This window comes from Epinephelus lanceolatus, chromosome 6, assembly GCF_041903045.1.
Source record: "Epinephelus lanceolatus isolate andai-2023 chromosome 6, ASM4190304v1, whole genome shotgun sequence".
In the NCBI taxonomy this organism is placed as follows: domain Eukaryota; kingdom Metazoa; phylum Chordata; class Actinopteri; order Perciformes; family Serranidae; genus Epinephelus; species Epinephelus lanceolatus.
Genome location: NC_135739.1, coordinates 27,242,199 through 27,264,014, shown reverse-complemented (window position 1 = coordinate 27,264,014; position 21,816 = coordinate 27,242,199). Strand labels below are relative to the sequence as shown.

At 40.9% G+C, this 21,816-nt stretch overlaps 1 protein-coding gene across 1 annotated transcript in view; it reads right to left on the bottom strand.

Annotated features, from left to right (window-relative positions):
• rab3ab (RAB3A, member RAS oncogene family, b) overlaps positions 1-21,475 on the bottom strand; it is a 32,780-nt gene extending 11,305 nt beyond the window's left edge. Inside the window, exon 1 of the mRNA XM_033622285.2 lies at positions 21,385-21,475. The gene's annotated coding sequence lies outside the window, so the exon portion shown is untranslated. The remainder of the gene's footprint in view (positions 1-21,384) is intronic.
• Between the last annotated feature and the right edge of the window lie 341 nt (positions 21,476-21,816).

Sequence of the window (21,816 nt, the reverse complement as noted above, 5' to 3'; positions counted from 1 at the left end):
TGGAATTTTGGAAATCCCAGTTGGAAATTTCAACTGGAATGCCTTGAAGTCAGAGGAACTTCACCAACCCCAGGCTCTAAATTTCAAGATGGCTGCTTTGCACATCGACACTACTGAAACCTGTAGCACTTCTGTCTGATTTGTGTCTCATTAAAACGGTCATACAGACAGTCCTGTCCTGTGTCCTCCTGTGGACATGTTGCTTTTTGGACTTCATGTGCAAAATACAGCATAATGCATTGTGATCAATTAGATTGCTAACAACAGCTAACCTGGCTTGAACTAGTATTGCTAACAATATCTTATTTTTCTGACTTGAGCTGAAAAGCAGACAACTCGGGTGTGGCATCATTCCCAGCTTTGACCTCTGAGGTACATGGAGCACAGCATTATTTCTTCCTGGGTGGAGGTCCAGGGTATACCATACTATTTTAACAATAAAAGGATATTGCATCTGAGATATTACACAGATTTTACCACTGAGTTTGCTGCAGAGAGAGCAAAAAAAAGTGATTTTCTTGTAATTAGTCACATTTAGCTTATGATGAGTCCATCTACAGGATTTCTTTTAGCGTTTCTGTATTAAAATGCAGCAATGTGACTATCAAAAAAAAAGTTCTACGTTCTTTCTCAGGCTTTACCTGTGCCCAGTCACCCAGCTCCCATTCAGTAATTTTCCATTTACCCTGCAGCACCTCAGCATTAGTCATGCCCACATCACCAAGGCTCCTCAGTTCACCTGTTCCTCATCACTCACAGCCAGTATAGATACTCCAGCCTCACAAACACTCGTTGCCAGATTGTTCTTCACCATTCATGCAAGACTCTCCAGCACTTTGTTCCAGATTGATTTCCTGTTGCCAACCCTGCCTGCCTCTGACCTGCCTGCCTCGTCTGATTTCCGGTGAATGCATCAGCATTCTGTCCCTGACCATCAGCCCTGCGTTTGCGTCCTTGATTCGTGTTTGCTTGTGGCTGCTACTACTACAGTGTGACTGTTTCCTGTGGTCCAGAGATTTTTACCATGTGGCCAGACTTGCCATTGTGTTCACGTCCTGTGGGTACTGACCTACTACCCTCTGCCTGTACCCTACTGACTTGTCTGGTTGGACTGTGTGTTTACATGGTTCCGGATCTTTGGCCTTCATGACTTTGTCTCCTGCCTTATGGGCTAATGTCACCGCCCACTCACCTGCTTCCCGGCCCGATTTGACCTGCCAGACCAGCCAGGCCATCAGAGACTTTGTGAAGAGAGAACTGCCCTGTGTGCTGTTTACCTGTCCTGTGCCTGCTGAGTGGTGCTATTAAACGTCATTAACAACTGTTCCTGGCTTCCTGTGTGCTGCAAATGGGTCCTAATACAACCTGTTACATGAAAATTGTGTTGTACAATTTAACTTGACTAATTTAATTCAAATAACCAGACTACCTCACTCTCCTCCCACTTTAATAATGGTGGCAGCACTTTAAAATAGACCTTTTCTGAAAGAAAAAAAAAATCTCTTTGATCCACTCCTGAAACTTTCTTTCAAGTAAGGTGATAAAAGTTTTAGGGTAAGATCTGATGGCACCATGAGGTTTTATGATGAAATCTATGCTGTAAGTTTCTGGCTCATCCTTCTCCCCCTTTAAAGGGATAGTGCACCCAAAAATGAAAATTCAGCCATTATCTACTCACTCATATGCCAATGGAGGCCCTGGTGAAGTTTTAGAGTCCTCACATCCCTTGTGGAGATCGGCGGGGGGAGTGGCTAGCACACCTAATGGCTGACAGCGCCCCAGACTAACGTCCAAGAACACAAAAATGAAACCACAAAATAACTCCAACATGCTCATCCGTAGTGATCCAAGTGTCCTGAATCCCCGACATAAAAAGTTGTTTCGAAAAACTCAACTCCGGTTGAGCACTGGAAACCTGGTGGTGTAGTTGTTTCAAATGCAAAGCAATGCCAACAGATGAGGAAAGTCTTTGCTGCTCAGACTGGGAATTGGCGATGCCTGCACTTGAGAATCTGGACATCAGTACTGACGAGACTGCTGCTCTTCAGAGACCGTGCATCACCGATCACCCTGAGAGCGCACACGTGAGCGCGGAGCACAGAGAAGCAGTCAGAGCTACAGGCTACAGTGAGGCTAAAAACAGAGTTCAAATGACATTTTTCGAAACAACTTTTTATGTCAGGGCTTCAGGACACTTGGATCACTACGGATGAGCATGTTGGAGATATTTTGTGGTTTCAATTTTGTGTTCTTGGACGTTAGTCTGGGGCTCTGTCAGCCATTAGGTGTGCTAGCCACTCCCCCCGCCGATCTCCGCAAGGGATGTGCAGACTCTAAAACTTCACCAGGGCCTCCATCGGCATGAGGGTGAGTAGATAATGGCTAAATTTTCATTTTTGGGTGCACTATCCCTTTAAGGGCAGTGGCCTTGTGGGTAACCTGTGAGGGTGTGAAGTGTGTTTCACTCTGCGTATGGAGGGAAGCAGCTCTCTCAGGGTGTCATGGTGAAGACGCATGCAGCAAATAGTGATCATTGTCAACAGAATTAGGCGTCTGGATAAGGTCAGGGCTACTGTTAGGCCTCATGAGAAGTAACGTCATTGCTGTGAATGGCACCTGAACACCCATCCCTCCTTCTGCAGAGTGGTCCGGACCACTACAAGCTGGTTACCAGCTAAGAACAAGCCAAGCTAAAATTAATGTTAATAAGCCAGCGTGTTCCCAACTATGGTTGGAGCCAGTAAGCTGTCACTGAGAGAGGTAACGTATACATCTGAGGTATTGTAGAGAAATTTGGAGAAAAAATCTACTACACAGTCTGGATATTTACAGGAAAAACACAACAATCTTTTTAACACAAATCAGGAGCAATGGAGCAACAGAGAAGAGCATCCAATCCACCCCCCAAAAGGGATATAACTATACAGAAGATTTATATATAACTTAAGAACATAAAGAAATCTGTAACTACAAAGGTGAGAATGCTAAGACAAGTTAGCTGATCTGATACAGCTTAAGGTAAAACTACTTGAGAAAATGAGGTGTAGAGGTGCAAGGATTAGTTTGCTTGATTGAGTCATCATTTGAATCATTTTGTCTAAGAAAAAAAAAGATGGTTTAAGCAGATTTGCTGCTTTGCTGTGCCATTAATGAGAGTAAACTGAACTGTTGGTCAAATAAAACAAGCTTTTTGACTACATCTTCTTGGGCTGTGGGAAATATACTGTTTTTCAGAAAATTTTATAAACAAAAATGTCAGTCCATTAATTGAGAAAATAAAGAGCTAAATGATCAAGGACTCTTGCTGATTTAGATGCAGATACTGCATAGTTTAAATTCTGGACATATGTGCCAGAGTGCCACAATCCTTCATCCAGGCACATCTGTTCCTCCTGATGTAGGCGTTGGACAGAACTCTGGGGGGTTTCTGCCTTATCTGAATTAACAGCCGCCTCCTTTACAGTCATGAGCAAAAAACACACTTAAATAAAATGAAACCCAAACCCTTTAAAAACATTGGAGGGTATTTTTCATATAAAGGTCATACATTTAATGATTGTTTAGACAAAAGATGAGGTTCTGTCAGCATCTGTAAGACTCAGCCTAACAGATGATGGTGATTACCTCGTCAGGCTTAAACACTGCACATTTGCTTTATGGTAATTAATCAAAGCGGCACATTGTTATGTCAGGGGAAAACAGAAAACCCATCAGTTTTTTCTCAATTTGGCAAAACATCGTGGAGGCAAATGGCTCAATCAGTCACAATCAGCTGGGGACGTGCGAGGAATAATTCACTGCACAACCAGCTGCACGTTGAAGTCAGTTTGGACTTTGGTATTCAGCCGCTAAACCTGTATTTTAACATCAACAGCTTGTTTTGATGTACCATAAATTAGCATTTTAAGAGGATTATTTAGGGTCAGGTGTTACAAACATTGTTGATGGTCCCTTAATGACAGGAGTCTCATGCTTAAAGCTAAAGTTACAGCCTAGGAAAGAAGCAGCCTGACATCTACACCAATGATCACAGCCCTAACAAAGGATTATATGTCAGTGACAACTTTAAATTCAATGGCGTACACACTCACAATCTACAATGGCAGGTATTTACTTCAGGTTAGCTCTATCTGCTGATCATGCATTTCCTTCATCAGCTACATGAATTTCCAGGGATCTACTTTCTTTGTTTGCTATCGATCGGACTCGAAGAGCCTCATGCTGCTTGCCCACATTGCTTTTGTGCTTGTGAAGGTTCAGAAATCTCTATGACTGTGGTGAGTAAAATGTTATCATGACAAACGTATTAACACCCAGGCTGACGGATACCAAATTTCCCTTTAACAGCCTGAATGTGACGCAGATCATTAATAAACCCTGAACTGGCTTGAGGCTGCATGCAGGTGGACATATACAGGCCACATTTAGAGACATGTGAGTGGTTATTTCTTTTACACATGTATGTACAATTTGTATAAAGTTAAAAATTGTCTTCCTCTGTTTTGAAACTGCCCCCTGACACAAATTTAAGCAACCAACGGACCTGCTTAATGTGCAGGTCCGCATGATGCGTTGTTGTGATTTGAGGGGTGTGTGTGTTGGCTTCTCTACAAACCTGAATGGCCCCTTACACACACACACCATAAACCTGAAACTACCTGTACAGTACATTACCCGGAGGAGCTGTATGTGAGAATGCAATTTCCGAATCTCAGACATTAAACTGACTTTACCCTGATGGCTATCTAGAACAAAGTCGGTCTAATGTCCGATTAAACCCATGTGTGAATACAGCAGGTCACTGTCCGAAGGGCTCACAGCAAGCAAGTGGGTGTGTGGATCAGATTTCTACAATGTGACTCATGCAAAACCGTACGAAAACAAACATGCAAGGATGGAGAACATGGGTCATCACACAAAGATGCCAATGAAAATGTCTAACTGGAGAGATGATGAGATATGGGCAATTCTATTGGAAGGACCAAAGCCAAAATCATCGGACAAATTCACGGAACAGTATGAGACTTTGTTATTTATGATCAGATTACGAAACGGTGACATGATCACAGTGGTAATCTGCGTCATGTTCCGCCTTCTGCATGCTCTACCCAGGCACCACCCCTTGGCCTAGACCAAACTGAGTATTTCCAGGAGGTGAGAATGCTTGTGACACAAACATCTCCTGTTGTGTGCTACATGTGTGAAACTAAGTTCCTAAGAGAAGGGTTACCCCTAACACCTATTACTGCAAAGGTCTACACTGAAGTGTACTTGGAGACCTTTGCACATGGGTCTGGTTATACTTTAAAAGAACAAGTTGGTACACTAGTCAATCAGAAATCTAAAGTGTTAATACTGTACACCTTGGAAGGCTGGATGACAAGCCAGCTATTATACATGTAGAGAGGGGGGGTGTAGATGTGAAACTGGTAACATATGGGGATAACAGGGCACATCCAGGTGTCTCCTGGAAGAATTCACACTGTTGACCTTGGCTGTTCACGTGAATAGTGACAGAAATCGTTGTGTAAAGAATGAAAAAAGAGAGCAAGAGAGAGAAGTTCAAACCCTGCTTCCACCTCCACACAGCTGACCAAACATGGCACGAGGTGGGTGTGAATTGTCAGTTTCGGAAAGTCACAGTAATTATCGGACATGTGCGACCAAATCTATTCGACCATCTGACAAACAGCTTTGAAGAGGCATGCTGGCACCTTAATTCTGACCTCAGTAGAAAAAACAATCAGCTGAATGACTGAGACTTGCAACATTTGCTGGTATGCAGCCACGCTATCTACGAGTGGGCTCCGAGAGCTCAGGGCTACAAGGGCTAAAATAATTCAGGAAACCTTGTCGACTCTTGAGAGCACAATGACTCGAGCCCACAGGCCTTGGAGTCACTGCACCCTGCTCTATATTTAGACCGTTATCTCCACTCGGCTGCAGTGGAACACGAGAACTCACAGGGAATAAAGCACAAACAAAACAACTGCACCCTCCTTCGAGCTCCGGCCTATCGGTTTACATGAAGGAACACAGAGATGCTTGTTAAATAATGAAGAAGCACCGACCCTTCCTCAACACATTGTGGTGTTTTTATGCAAAGAGGCTGAGGAGGCGGTCAGAGATGTGAGTTAAAGCCATCACCAAACCTGATACACATAATGTAACTGTATATGGGGTTCGACGCAGGAAGCTTAAGTGAAAAACAGTAATGAAACCAGAAATCACACAAAAACGGTTTTCATCATTTCGGGTTTTATTCATGTAAATCAGGATTTTTTTCCCCAGATACCTTATTTGAGAACATCTCAAAGAAAACGTAGCAGCACGGTTGTCAATTTCAAATTTGTTCCTCAGTGTCATTTAACCTTTATTTAAAGCAGCTGTGTGGAACTTTTCGTTTTTGTTGATTATAGCGCCCCTTTGGTAGAAGCGGTATGACACCCGCAGCCTGGTGTCGTAAAATTCCGACTGCAGCTGGCAATTACAGCATGCATTTGTTTTGGAGAGCGAAAGGATTAACTAACGTCAGATCAGTCCAAGTAATTAGTGGAAACAACAAAATTACTCAGTAAATTCTCCTGTCGTGTTTCTGTTCTGATCTAATCTAATCTGTTGTGTATTTTGAGCTACTAAGGCTACCGTAGTAGTGTGAGCCTCAAGTTATTCTGGGTAATGTAGTAACCGTTGTTGTGCTACTGGAAACAGTGAGAAGCAGCCGTGTACGTTCGGTGTAAGGAGAAATAAACAGTTAACAAGTCATCTGCTGAGTCCGCATTATTATGTGAAAAGAATACTCCGACGATTTGGGAGTTATGCCCTTTCTCTATCATTTTCATATTGAGACAACATGATGGATATCTTGGCACTTGTAGGGAGTCAGTACATCTTGCGCGGAGGGATAGACCGGTGAGCTACAGCTGCAGCTGGCTCTGGGACAGGTATGCTAGGTCACTTGGTAAAAGCAAACAAAGAGACGACACGGACGATATTACTCACCCGACTGAAATCTGTCCATCAGCTCCTGCAGGCCTGGGGCGTTTTTTCCAGTTCATCTTGAAAAAAAGTTTCAATCATGCCAGGATTAGTGATTGCTGCAAAGTTTTCACTCCTTGTGATGCACTCTCTGCGGTGCTTTTCCCCCTGATGATATATCTCCCCAACGATGGTAGCACCGAGTCCCATTCTGTGCATTCAGCCTCTCTTCTCGCCCGCTCAGCATCCAACACATGGGAGTTCCTCATCTGTGTACTCCGGCTCAAACAGGTATGGCTCTGGATCTGTGTCCGCTACAAGAAACTCTTCAAAATCGCGTTCAAAGTCGTCCATTGCAGCTACTATAGTCCGAAGATATCCTTAGGCTAAATAAACAGCTGAGTTTTGTCTACAAGCTACGTCTGTGCCTGCTCACCGGTGTATCCCTCCGCGGATCACAGCGCAGGACGTACTGACCCCCTATAAGCGCAATGCTAACCACTGAGACCCAGCCACTGGACGTACAGACACAAAAAAAGATATCGATCATGTTGTCTTAATATGAAAATGATAGAGAAAGGGCATACCCCCCCAATCGTCGGAGTATTCTTTTATGTGAAGATACACAGTGAAGACATAACATAATCCTAACACAGCAAACCTGTTACCTGCAGCCTTCGCTTGCAAAGCTAACGCTACTAACGTTAGGTCAGTCCAAGTAATTGGAGTAAGTGGAAACATGCTAACGTTACACACAAATTAGTAGTAAAGTAAGACCTGTTCATAAATGTTCTGGTGTAGCTCTGAATTTCTTATAAACTGAGGACAACTGCCTGCTGTATATTTGTGTTCACGGTCACAGTCACAGATAATTTTAGATGATGCTCCTTCGTTATCCGCCATGACATCAAAAGTACAACCAAGTCCTCATAGATACATTTCTGGTAAAACTGTTAGATGTTATGTGTTCAGCAATGCCCGTTGTGTACTGCTTACTTGAAGAACACTGTAAACACGGCTCCTTCTTCTTCTGTGGTTTAATGGCTGCAGGCCGCTGCGGGCGAGCAGAATCACTTCCGCCTCGGGTGCTGTATTCTGGTTTGCTGACTTCCGCTGTGTCCGACCCGAGCGAAGCTACGCTAAATAGCCATATAGAGAAAGGCTTTTTTGTCGCTGTTGGGTTCAAATAAATATGCGGATCTTCAAGGGGGGGTGATACGAACTAGGGACAGTTTTATTAATGGTAAAAAGTTACACACAGCTGCTTTAACTAGGGAGTCACACTGAGATTAAAACCTCCTCTACAAGTGAGACCAATAACTGAGAATAGGTTAAACAGCAGCATCCAACACAAACAGGACGACAGCATCAAATCACTACAACAGGTACAAAATACATCACATAATATGATGCATTCACGAGGATGCAATATTTAGTCAAGAGATTGTTACTTAATTGAAGCAACTGAAACTAGCCATAACCACTTCCTTTATTCTAAAGGCCCAAACACACCAAACCAATATCAAAGAACTTGTGGCAACAAAGGCTGAATGTTGCATTGCCTTGTGTCTGTCTTGGTCAAAAAGTTGCAATTAAAAACAACAACAACAACAACTAGCACGTACGTTCTTTCCTGTGAAAGTAAATAACTCTCCGTACCAGTAGGTGGCGGTTGTTTGTATTTATCATTCAAAAAGGGAAACCAGGAATCAAGATGATAGGCAGTTAGCACATTAACAACACAATCCACTCTTGAAAGAACAAAGAATATTTACCGTGTGCTAGCATACAATAACACAAACAATTACAAACCATTTCTGCTTAAGAGCTCATTGGCTAAAGAAAAATAGTCTGACCTTATGGAACAAATTTGTTTTGGTTTCACTCCCTCTTGACTTTAGCACTTTGTTTACTTTCCTCACTTCCATTTCACTTCTTGTGCTCTGAGCTGACCTGTCAATCAGAGTGATTTCATTCACTGACAGGCTCTGCTGTCGCCAATTCCAACCAGAAAAAAGCCAACAAGGGGCAACTGTGCGGGACACACCACACCAACTAAGGCAACAGATGCTCACTGACGGCCCAACATTGACCAACGCCCGATTGTAAAAGCTTGGTGTGTTAGGCCCTAAGTTTAAAATCATTTTAAGAAGTAAGGGTCAGAAGTGTAAGGCTTGGTCTGCAGACTGTTCCAGGAACAAGGACCATATTAGAACACACTTACTGGGGCAACCTCAAGCTCACCTGGCAGAGTGTGCGCCCCATATAGGCTGAGCCCTTTGTAGCGGCCCAAGTTCCATTCCAACCTGCAGATCTTTGCTGCGTGTCATCCCCACTTTTTCTCCCACTCTTCCTTCAGCTATACCATTATTAAAGACAAAAACTGACCGTGAAATAGTCTTAAACAAAAGAGAACAGGCTTGTTTTGCCAGCCTCCGTGCTGATAAAAGGCACCTTAAACCTGAAGCCATTTGTGTGACCTACAATTACTGCTAATTATGTCTGCAGATTTAAAATCTTCTGGCTTAGCTGAGTAGGAAATTTGCCCCAGGTGATCTTATAGACTAAATGCACAAGTGTTACTTACACAACCCACACATAGTGAGAGACGACCATCCTGTTGTGTTGTGTAAGGTACAATGATGGCTGCTGGAGCTAGAATTAGTGACATCCTGCACCTCAAGGCTGAGTGTTACAGGGGGTCAAGTTTGGACAAGGTGAATGATGAGGCAGATCTCTAAATAGTTTCACCAAAATCGATCTGAGTCAGAAATGGGCCTTGGACTAAGTGTTTTCTTGATGCCATAGAAAAGCAGGAATTTAGCCTGTACAGAAATACCAGTGCAAATGTAATGTCTTTATGAGATAATCAGCATAGTGTTTAAAATTTGACTTTTGTCCAACCTAATTCCCAAGTACTTGTAGTTATCCACCGACTGAGACACCAGAATCCTAACATATTAAGAAAAAAAAACCTAGCCCTCTGGTGTGTTGCTTGCACGTTGTTCTCAATATTTTGGCTCTTTTTTGGCACATTGTGTTCATATTTTCAGGCATCCATTCAACATTAGGACTTATTTATACTAATTTGTCCAACTACTCTCCATCTCCAGCCTTTACAACGGGCCACAGTTCCTGCACTGTTCATTAGCGGCAAACGTAAACAACTTCAAATCAGCCGTGACTCAGCGTTTTGACCCTGCCGCACTTGATCGGCATCCAATCAAGTCTTTTTAGAGATGACTGAAAATGTGAGTCTCAGTGCTCTGCAGTGAAGTGAACTGCAGTGTGACTCACTGAGGGGGAGAGCGTAATCCACACCAACCACAGGAAATGAGAACAAACACAGAGGTTGAAGGAGACATACAGTACGATGACAACCGAAGATCCTGCCTGAATCAACTGACCCACAGGAGATACTGACATCCCACAATTCATTGATCCAACAGCACTCAAAGGACAACACGCCTACAGACCAGTGCCACATGATTATGCCGTCTAGTGTACGTATTAGATTCTCTTAGCAGGAAAAGACTGGTCTGATGTCTGAAATGATCCACGTCAGTCATGTGTGCAAATGTAAGGTTGCTTTCATGCACTGTTTGTATGTATACCAAAAAAAACTAATACACCACAATTTATCCCATATAATTATGAGAATAATTTGTGTTTAAACCATGAAATTGAGAAGGCTGTGATCATGTGACCAATGCCCCGATGGGAGTGAATAAGAAACTAGTCACAGTAGGTTGGGGTGGTGGATGGATCACAAAACACAGGACTTTCTCCCAGGAGAATGGTGTTCAGAATCATGTGAAACCAGGTGAACTCCGAGTTTTTTTACGGTATATTATCACAATGTTTCTTTTCCTAAACCTAACCTACATAACTGTACTTGCTTAAACCTGACCTAGGCTACGTAACTTTAAGTTAAGTACATAAGTTTCCATGAAGTATGTAATGTCATTGGTGGAGTGCTAATTCATTAGATATTATACAAACTGTTGTACGGGCATACCTTGTCTTGAAAATGTTTTTACCTTAATTTTTATATGGACTGTTGAAAGACTGGCCTTGAACTAAAAGAGATCCGGATACACAAAATGGAAAAATTGTGACTTTTGTTTATAAGCCCTGGTTGGTTTGTTCTAGAGCATTACAATACGTAAACTTAAAATCTGTTAGCATTGGACCCATTATGTGCTCATCCAGATAATGTTCATTTATTGAAGAGATTATTTTCCTGATGCAAAAATTTAACAAAAAAAAAAACCTCGAATCCTAACCCTAGTTGAAAGAAATACAGATGGGTGACATGTTAACCAGAAAAGAACAGCTTTAAGTGTCTTTATATGATGTTGAACCACAACAAGCTGCCTGAACAAATTAAAGAACACCAAAAGATACTCATATTATGATCATATTATTTTGATGATGGTGGTCAAAATGGCTGACCAACACGATGCTCCAAAATCTCTCACAGGTGTTAAGTTTGGTTAAGATCTGTCCAAAGTTCAAAGTTTGCCTAGCTATAACTTAAGGTATTTTCTAAGTTGAGATTTATCACTAAGTCAAAACGGGTTGCACCAATGATGTTCAAACTTTTTGTGCCCAAGACACACCAAAGAGCAAACCAAAATCTCATGGAACACCTGTATCTGTGCACAATAGCCTCTGTAACATATGCTATCACTTTTATCACAACATAAGACAATAAAAATAAGAATAAGAAAAAGAAATGTAAGGTAAAAAGGTAGCTTTTGTGTTAGTCTCCACACATAGTAGTTCTTATGTACAGATTAGCTGTTACAAGTTATTTACACTCAGTAACTGTGAGGTGTAACTGCTGTGTAACAAACTGATTAAAACAAATGTTAACTTGCTAATATATGACATATTAAAGGGATATTATTGGTGAAGTTTCCATCCAAATGTTGTGCAAACTTGAAATGAATTTTCAAAAATTCTATAATGAGTTATGTGCATCCAGGTTAACAGTCGGTGGTGCTGATTCTACAGGTTCTTCAACCACTGCAGCGTGTGCATGTTACTAAACTGCTTTTTTAAATTATGTTGTGGCAACATATTCACTGAATGAATTATGTTCAGAGACAATGTTTCTTTCCCCTAATGAAACACTAGATGCTTGTGCAGTGTAGACTTTGCAAGGAAGTGGTCGGGAAGGATGGTGGGCGCGCAAAGTACATGATCTTGACACCAGAACTTCTGGTTCGCGTCCAAAATCCTGTCTTAGGTTTGGGCAACAAATGCACTTTGGTTAGTAGTCACTACAAGTGGATACTCTATTGCAAGACTGCCCATTTTGATGGAAAGCAACTTAAATACTTTATCAGTGAACATACTATTCCCTCAAAATGTAATTGCTGTTTCAAATAAGTTGTGTATAAATGTAATTTATAGGAGACAAGGCTGTGGAGTCTCCTCACAGATTCACCTGGCGCCATTTTTCATCTTGTCAGCTGAAGCTTCAGTGACAAAAAGGTCACACGTGCATCATGATTTATTCACTAAGTCTGTGTACATTTGCATTTTGTTTTTATCAATACATCTACGTTTCTTCCTCAGCCGAGGGTAAAAGATTTTTTGCAAAATGTTTTACATGTGTAGGATTTTCATTCAGTTTTTATGATGCGTAAATTAAAAATGCACACATGACAGATGGAGACACACACTCATCAACATATCTGATGTGGTGCTCAATCAGCTACATGATAACGTCAGGTGGGAAGATTTTAACAAACTGAATCTAAAAATGTGACAAAGAGTTTTTCTCAGGCACCGACTAAAACAAACCTGCTGGAAGTTAGATCACACTTGATCACAGTCGGGGTTTGGTGTTCGATTTCGTCTTTGGCCGGCCTTATTAAAAATGTATCTGCTCGTGTTACTGTTGCACCAAAGTGTCTACTCAGCACAGCAGACATTTCAGGCCATGTGCTCTTTTATCGACGAGTTTCTCTGGGCTGAGTCAGCGGTGTTGCAGTTATAGCGCATTAGGCGATAAGTTTTAAACTTAGAGCCAAGGTCTTACAGTCCGTTTAGATTCTCCTCTTCTTCTAAAAGTTCTGATTAAGCTTTCCACCTCTGCCCTTTAAACCTTTCTCTTTTCTTTCCTAGCCTTTCTCTACAAAAATTAATCAGCACTTCAGGGATATTTGCTGCAGCATGATCTGACCCTCTGACTCTTTCCTAATGTTTTTTTTTTAAATGTTGGGTATCTAAAACTATGATTTGTGGAGCTTGTTCTGGACCAAAGTGCTGGTTTAAATACCAAAAATGAAACGCTAGCACGTGACAGTTATTAATAGCTGCGATTAGAGGAGGTTAAAAATTAGCAGCCACAGTTAGAAGCCTGGATCTTGTCAAACACTATCACAGACTTTTGTTGGCTGTTGAGTGTCTACTGTTGGTGGTGAGATTACTGCAGCCTTTCCGCTGCGTCTCTGAGATTAGCTGTGGAGAAGAGAGTTTGCTTAACCTTCACCAAACACTGATTTGATACAGAAGCTTACAGACCGCGGGCCTCTGTGCTTAATCTCAAAGTAATTAACAAATTCTCATTATGCAAATGTCTTTCGGGCTGCACGACGTTGCTGCTGCTTTCATTTGGCCTCGATGGTAAACTGCCTCTGAACAAAGCAACAAGTCAGGTGTGCTGGACTGTGAGTTTGTTACAATTTATGATTTAAAGAAATTGCATTTGTACAATGGACTATAAATTACATTTATGTGACGCCTGGAGCTATGGAGCTGTAACTAACAAAGTGTTACATCATTGATTGTTAGTCTTTGATATCTTTGAATCTTTTGCCTGAAAAATGCCAAAAATAGTGGAAAATGCACATCAGCTTTTTTTTTTACTGCCGTAAGTGACGTCTTCAGATGTCTTGTTTTGTCTGACCAACAGTCCAAAACCCGTAAAATATTTATTATGATATAAAACTGAAAATTTCTTTCACTGGAGAAGCTGGAGACAGATCATTTTTAGCATTTTTGCTTTTAAAAAATGACTAAAACAGTAATTCGACCATCAAAATAGTTGCTAATTAATTTTCTATCAATTATCGATTAATCGACTGATCGTTTCAGCTCTACCTGTTGCATAAACAGAGAATCTGTTCAGCTGTTAAAGCTGCAAAACCTGAACTAATATTCTTGCATATTTCGTGAGGGTTTCTTTATCATTTTCCCTGTGTCATTTCTTATTGAGCCCAGTCTCACTCTGAAGTCGTCGAAATGCCTTTAGCGTCCTTTAGCATTGGCATGATACGCAGCCGGTTACCGTTATAGTTTTAATGGCGCCCGGTGGAGTAATGTGGTGGGACAAAGACAAAAGTTAAGGCAGCGAATGTCCGATTGTGGCAGGGGGGAGGAGTGGTGGATGGGTTCAACAAACACCAACTTTCAACCAAGAGAGCGGTGTTCGTGTCCCTTAAGATTCTAAAGCCAAACCCTGTCCTTTTTTCCTAAACCTAAACACATGCGTTGATTGTTGAAGGAAAGAAACGTCAGTTTGCAGTGTCGTACCGATATACGATGTAGTGCGTTTATTTTGAAAGAGACTGTATGTAAACCTTAGATTTCCTGTGTAAATGGAAGTGTATTCTGAAAGAAGACAATGCATTAAGAGGCAGAATTTGACACGGTGTCCCAGGACGTCAACAACCAACGCACCCAGGGTACCTTGCACCTTGTATGTGGACATGGAAAGTTCATGACCAAAACGTTATTATGTGACGAAGACGGAGTGAGAATGAGCTCATTCTCCATTTGTCCTTTTTGCTGCTAAATGTGCTGACTCATGACTCTATATCAATCAGTCAATAAAGTTTCATCATGATTATTATTATCATTTAACATTTGGTGTAGCGCAGTAATATTGACTTTTTAAAATAGATTTCCTGTATTTCCTGTGTGTCAAACTGATTCTAATGGTGCAAGAAGAAATGAAACAATCTCCAAAATGAAAGGCAAAATTCTAAAGGTCCCGTCAAACTGGCATCAAGAGTAAATTGCTCTCCTGCAGTCTGATGTCCACAAACAGGCCGCTGAGGCGAGACTGAATGTCAGGAGGGACGTGATTTGAAAGGTCAAACTAGGCTGCGAAATGGACACTGACACTTGCTGCTAAGGATAACTCGGTGCCTCCGTCATGAAAGAGAAGGGACACGATATTATCAGAGAGAGAGAAATCTGTTAATAATAACGATGGCCAGACAACACAGAAATCCCCGTCTGATGTCATTGCTGTCAATTAAAGACCCTGTTTAAACATGGTATCAACATGCATCTTGGGCGATCAGATCACAAGCAGATAGAAGAAGTGTGAATCCAGCCAATGCATCCTCAATGCATCTTGCGACCCCATCGCTCAGACTACTATGGGACGTGGTCTGGGCCACATGTGGCTACTCTTTTAAAGCAGTGTGTTCGAGGCCACATTAAAGAATCATCTAGTTGGCTGGCGGTCTCTGCATAGGTGAACGTACATTCTTATTCGCACACCAATGGCGTCATTTTAAAGTGAGAAACACACCACATATATAACACATTACCAGTGCAACAAATATCTTGGGCAATTTGGTTTGCTAAGAACACGCAAAGGAATGGAGCCCGTCTGTATTGTTTTGGTTTTACCCACGTGTCAGTGTCTTGCAATGTTCTTCTTCATCGTCATCTTTTATCTGTTGGCAGACTAGGCAAACTAAGTACATAGTACAGGTGAAAACAAACAGACATAGAGGTGTCTATATGTGATCTGATCACTCAAGCACGTGTTAATATGAAGTGTAAACATGGCTGTAGTTTTACATTGTGAGATGGTTGTCCAAATATCAAAAGTGACTACCTGGTTGAGTTACTATGACAGAAGGTTTTTATATGATATAAAGATTACTTAAAAAGTTATGAAATTATGAAAACTCTATGGAGAAAACATTCAGCTCCACATCCATCCACTTTCACTGATGCAGCTCAAGAGCACATTGTCAGTAGTTACACCTTCGAGCCCCCCTCTCTAACCAAGTGTTTTTCACTAATCCTAATTCAATCATGACTAAGAGTTGAGAGCGTCTGTGCTGGACAATGACATCATCAAGCTCTCCTCTAAACCTGTCACCTAAAGGAGATTGACGTCCTCCAGGAGCTGAATTGATCCATAGCTAAGTGCTGCTGCGGCAAGCTAGTCAGGCTCATTTAATCAGTTGTAGCTGGCTTCCTGCGGACTCACAGCTGATCCTCAGCTGATCCCTGATCATCCAAACACCGTCCTGCTTTAAGACAGTTACTGACGAACCCACTGAGACGACTGACGGAGGCGTCTTCACCATCATGTGGCAAAGAAAACACTCAGAGAGAGAGAAAAACATGTTGGGAGTTTTCTGAGGTTGGGATAATCTCAGTGGTTTAAGTTAAAGTTTGCTGAATCTGGGGAAGTTATATGATGCTTGGTGGAAAGTAACTGAGAACTGCACTTATGTACAGTTTAGAGGTACTTGTGAATTACTTGAGACATCTCTTTTCTGCTACTTTATTCACTTGGAGTATTAATACATGATATAATCAACAAATAAATTATGATGTAATGTTAAAGATTAAACTATCAAACAGAATATAACGTCATTAAAATTAGCTCCACCTTTACCAGCTGCGACATTTAAGTGATGCACTCATTGACACACCAATACTTAATAATGTAATGTAATACATTACTCTGAAATGGGTCATTCTGCATAAGGAGTACTTTTACATTTGGTACTTCAAGTACATTTTGTTGCAAATACTTAGTGAATGAAGTATTTGAATGCATGGCTTTTATTTGTAACAGTATTTCTACGTCATTATTATAGTATTGTTGCTTTTAATTCCTTCGCCCATTTCAGAGTCAGATGGCCAAAGTAAATTGGCTGAGCTAAATATCTAGTCGGCAGGGTTGCCTAATTTGTTTCATGTGTCAGAGGATCAAAACAGCAAAATCGGAAACGTCTTTACAATGTCTATTTTGACCAAAAGCACTTAGCAGCACAGTTCATGGTGCTGTCTGACGACCACATCCATACAACTGATACTAGAAAACACTTGAATGCAGCATATAAAAAAACGAAGTGGCTGAAACTGGAAAGACAAAAGTCGTGGAAAACGTTGTGGAAAATCTCAGAGAAAATCAACAAGCATCAAGCACACGTGATCTCAAGTGATATGTTTAAACTAGCTAACATTAGCATTCAACAAACTATTAAGTATAAACCTCCAAATCAAAACTTGCACTGCCAGTCATGATGCATCCCTCTTGTTCTATTGCCTGTACTCTTCATACCCAGTTATACAAATAGGTACCTTGAAAAGGCATCATCTTCCGAATCAAGCAGTAACTTCCTACCTCTCTCTTTAACCAACATTAGCGAGTGTAGCTATTTCACAGATCAAATGTCAACCAGATTGATCTTCACACAATTAAAACAATTTTGCAACAGTGAGTGAATGCATCACATTTCCCTCCTTATCAGAACAAACAGGCAGTAGTGGAAAGTAATAAAGTACATTTACACCGGTATTGTACTTAAATACGATATTGAGTGTCTCCAGTTTATGCTACTAATGATTAAAAGTAGTTTAAGTCAGCTCCACCGCGACCAGCTTAAACATTTACATTTTTAGTTCTGTACCACTAAAATATTAATACATCAAAAATAATAAGCCAGTAATATGATATAACACTGACAAGGGCCATTTAGCATAAAGAGTACTTTTACTTATGCTACTGTACAGGGCTGGGTATCGTTTAATAAATGATGATACCAGTATGAATACCAGTACCCTTCAGTGTTACCAATAGACGAGTACTTTTGTACAGTACATTTGATCCAAGGGATGCACAATATTGGATTTTTTGGCTGATAACTGATACCGCTATCAATATATCCACTTTTTCGACACCTAATTTTCATCATCATCAAGTCTCTTCTGTAGTGGAATTAACATCATATAATGCATACATACTGTTATCCACCAGCAGATGGAGACATGAAATACAATTCTTTTCAGTGGATGTAATATTCATTCATTGTGCCAAATAAGCAAAAGCAAGTTGGCCAATTCATTTTAAAGCCAGTATCGGGCTATACCAATGACACACCGATACTATCGTGCACCCCTATTCTTTTTTTTCTCCTTCATTCAATACCATTGTAAATGGAAGAATTCGGTTACATAAAATGCCAGCAGATGTCACAAGTGTATACTACAGCCATATTTTCAAACATTCTGGTGGCATCTTGACCCATTGAACTTCCAACTCCATTAAATACGTTGCACTCGACCTCACCACACCAAAGACCCTGTTGGGGGTTGTGGGGGGGCTGGAGCCTATCCCAACTGTCATTGGGCGAGAAGCAGGGTACACCCCAGACTATCACAAGGAAGACACATAGAGACAGACAACCATTCATGGTCATATTGACACCTATGGGCAATTTACAATTGACCTAACCTGCATGTCTTTGGACTGTGGGAGGGAGCTGAAGTGCCCGCAGAAAACCCACGCTGACATGGTGAGAATGTGCAAACTCCGCACAGAAGACCTGCCCCACCCATGGGTTCAAACCCCCCGACCTGGGTATGATCCAGCAATCCTCTTGCTGTGAGGCGACAATGCTAACCACTGCACCACTGTGCTGCCTGGCTGTATGCAAAACCATACAAATAGTCATATTTTTGTAGATCTGGGTACAAGAAGAAGTCGCGTATTGTTTGGGAGAAGTTTCAATACTACTTGGTATTAGGTTATTTCGGTCTATACTTTAAAGTATTCAGCCCTGATTCCTAGCCCCACTTCTTTGAGTACATGTTGTTGCCAAAACTTCTACTTCCGTAATTTACATTATTTGTATAGCATGGTATATCAGTACTTTTACTTTGTTACTTTTACTTAAAGAAATGATTAAAATATTTCTCTCACCACTGCAAATAGGCTGCAAACAGACTCCAAATGTGAACAGACTGAGAGCTTAAAAGGTTTGCACAGTTCTGAAATGTTCTACCAAACATGAGAATTATGTTTTCTCACCCAAAATCACAACCAGGACCAGTTAGCAAAGCTAGTAAATCTAAAATTAATTAAACAGTTTGCCAAACTTTGATGATTGTAATATTTGTCTACCACTGGATTAAATCAAACATGATTCAAACTCAAAATATCTGTGAAAATATGTAAAATAGACCACTCACACTGCTGTTTGCATCTGTCCTCGCTGCCTGCTGTGCTGCTCTCTTTCTTAATAAATGTCTACTAATCAGTGGTTTTGATGCTAAATGCTAAGAATAAAGAAATAAATAAGATTCAGACTTATTTTCTCAGCAGGGAGCAAAAGTGGGACACTAAAAACTGCACCATTGCAACACAAAGTTGTACAAAAAATCATTGAAATAAATCTAACAACACTTCACCTCATTTATCCGCACATCAGACAGCCCTGTGTGTGTGAAACAATAACCACCCATGTACCAAAGCAGAGAAGATGCAGTGGCTTTATGCAGCTGCTGTCCTGCTCCCAGGTTGCCTGAGACGGCATTTTCCCCCTTTTCCTCCAATCACGTGTCTCCTTTTCTAGGAAGCGTGGGGATGCAGATGAGAGGAGGGGAAGCTAAAAATAGCTTCTCTTCTTTCTTTCTGTTTTTTCTTTCTCCACAGCAAACAGAGAGCAGAGGGCGGGGGGCACTCGGGATGTGGGAGGGGTTTTTTGGAGCTGGAGTCTGCAGGTGAATCCAGGACGGTTTGGATTAAATACAGTGTCTGTTTGTGAACCGGTTTGTACTGAATTCATAAATATTTATGTGACACATCTCTGCCTTGTTTTTATGTGCCTGTTTCTGAAACATACTGATTGAAATGTAAAGGCTGTTGTTGAGGTAGAAATCTTTTTTCTTTCTGCACAATGACACTTATGGATATAAAATAGCATATTTGTTTTTTCTTATTAGTGTGTAGCAACATCAGATCATTAGACAGTAGGTATAAAATGTCTTAATTTAGACATAAATCTGAACTTTGAGTCTGTTTTTCAGCAGCTGTGGTCACACAAGACTCATAACTCTGAAAGACTGACTCAAATGTAATAAAGTTATCGACCCAGCGAATGACTCTGAGTCCGGTTGGTGCTGTAGCCGTGTTTGTCACAGGCTACATGGACGCGTGTTTAACCCAGGAGAGGCAGCAGATGCGTCACTCTTGCCTCCAAGTCTCACTGCCGGTAACTTTACTGTCAGCAGAGGAAGTGCAGATGCGACCTGCAGACTGTTGGCTCACATTCAGACTCATCAAACACAAGAAACTTTGCAATCCCTGCAGGCAAAATGAAAAATCACTGCAAGAAGTGTCTCAATCTTACAGTTTATATAGCTCTGTTGTACAATAATATACATTTATTCTAATGATCAAACTGCTGACTGACAAGGCTGAAGCAACAACCACATTATTACAGTTTTCAATGCTGTAAAGCTTTGAAATCAGCACACACACACACACTGCATACAGACGCTTTCATGTAGCCTATAGACTCAACTGATAATATCCATTCAAACAGCCTATACTGAGGAACCTGGGAGCTATGTTATATGTATTTTTCCTCCTGTATGTGCAGGATAACTATGTATATATAGCCTTTTTTTCCTATTACATATCCATTCATTCTGAGGTGAAATGTGCTGTTGCAGTGTAGGAAGCTCACACATACACGCCAATTTCCATGAAGGCACAAACCTACATCTGATTGGTTTACGACTAAATGTTTCACCTAACCCCAGGAACACAACAGTCCATATGGCTCGTTTCTTGTCTTAGATTATAAAATAATACGCCTGTAATCATTAATATATTTGGACTAATAGTAATTCCATGGTGACCCAGCACGTTATTTCATGATAATGATCAAAATGCATGTAAAATAAACATACAGGCTATGACTGCTCTCGCCTGGTTTGCTGTATTAGTTGATCTGAAGTGTTTGAATTTATTCTTTTGTTCCTGCCTCACACACATTTAGACCCATTTTCCTGGGTAAACCATCGGACGGTGTGAAACGCCTTTTCTCCTGCAGGACAGGCCCCGAGTCAAACCACAGATCCACTACACCAGCAGCAGCCTTCACATCCAGCCTCACAGATTACACCAATACATATGCATTTCATTCATTTACGACGGATTTATGTGTTGTTGTTTTTTACAATAAAATCAGCTGTTCTGAAGCATCTTATGCCAAAGGGTCATTAATCTGAAATCATTTAGTATATACTCAAACAGAAGCGCCCAATACAACAGCAATATATACAACACAATGTAAATATAACATGTATGTGTATGCGATAGATTAATAAAGACGGATATCCCACCTTTATAGATTTCTATCCGGCTGATATCCACCGCGTCCAGCACCCGCAGATACACCACCACTGTCAAGTCAAAGAGGCTGAGTAACACCACTTCCGACGGAGAATTTCAGAATAAAAGCCGTTAAAAATGACGAGCCTTTTTTTTGTTTTTGTTTTTAAAAAGGAAAATCACAATACATGATTAAAGAAAAAAAAAATCAATGTTACTACTCTGATTTCATTCACTCAAACCAAGAAATTAAAATTCTAATTTTTATTTTTTGCATTTCGGTTTTATGTAGCCTAAACTCGACCTCAGACAGTTTGGTTGAAGACTGTGGTATGTTGTCTTTATGCAGTCTCTGTGTGTTAGTATGAAAAAAATGTAAGTTATTACTCAATAATAACTCAATGTCATTACTTTATTTTATTATTATTATTATTATTATTATT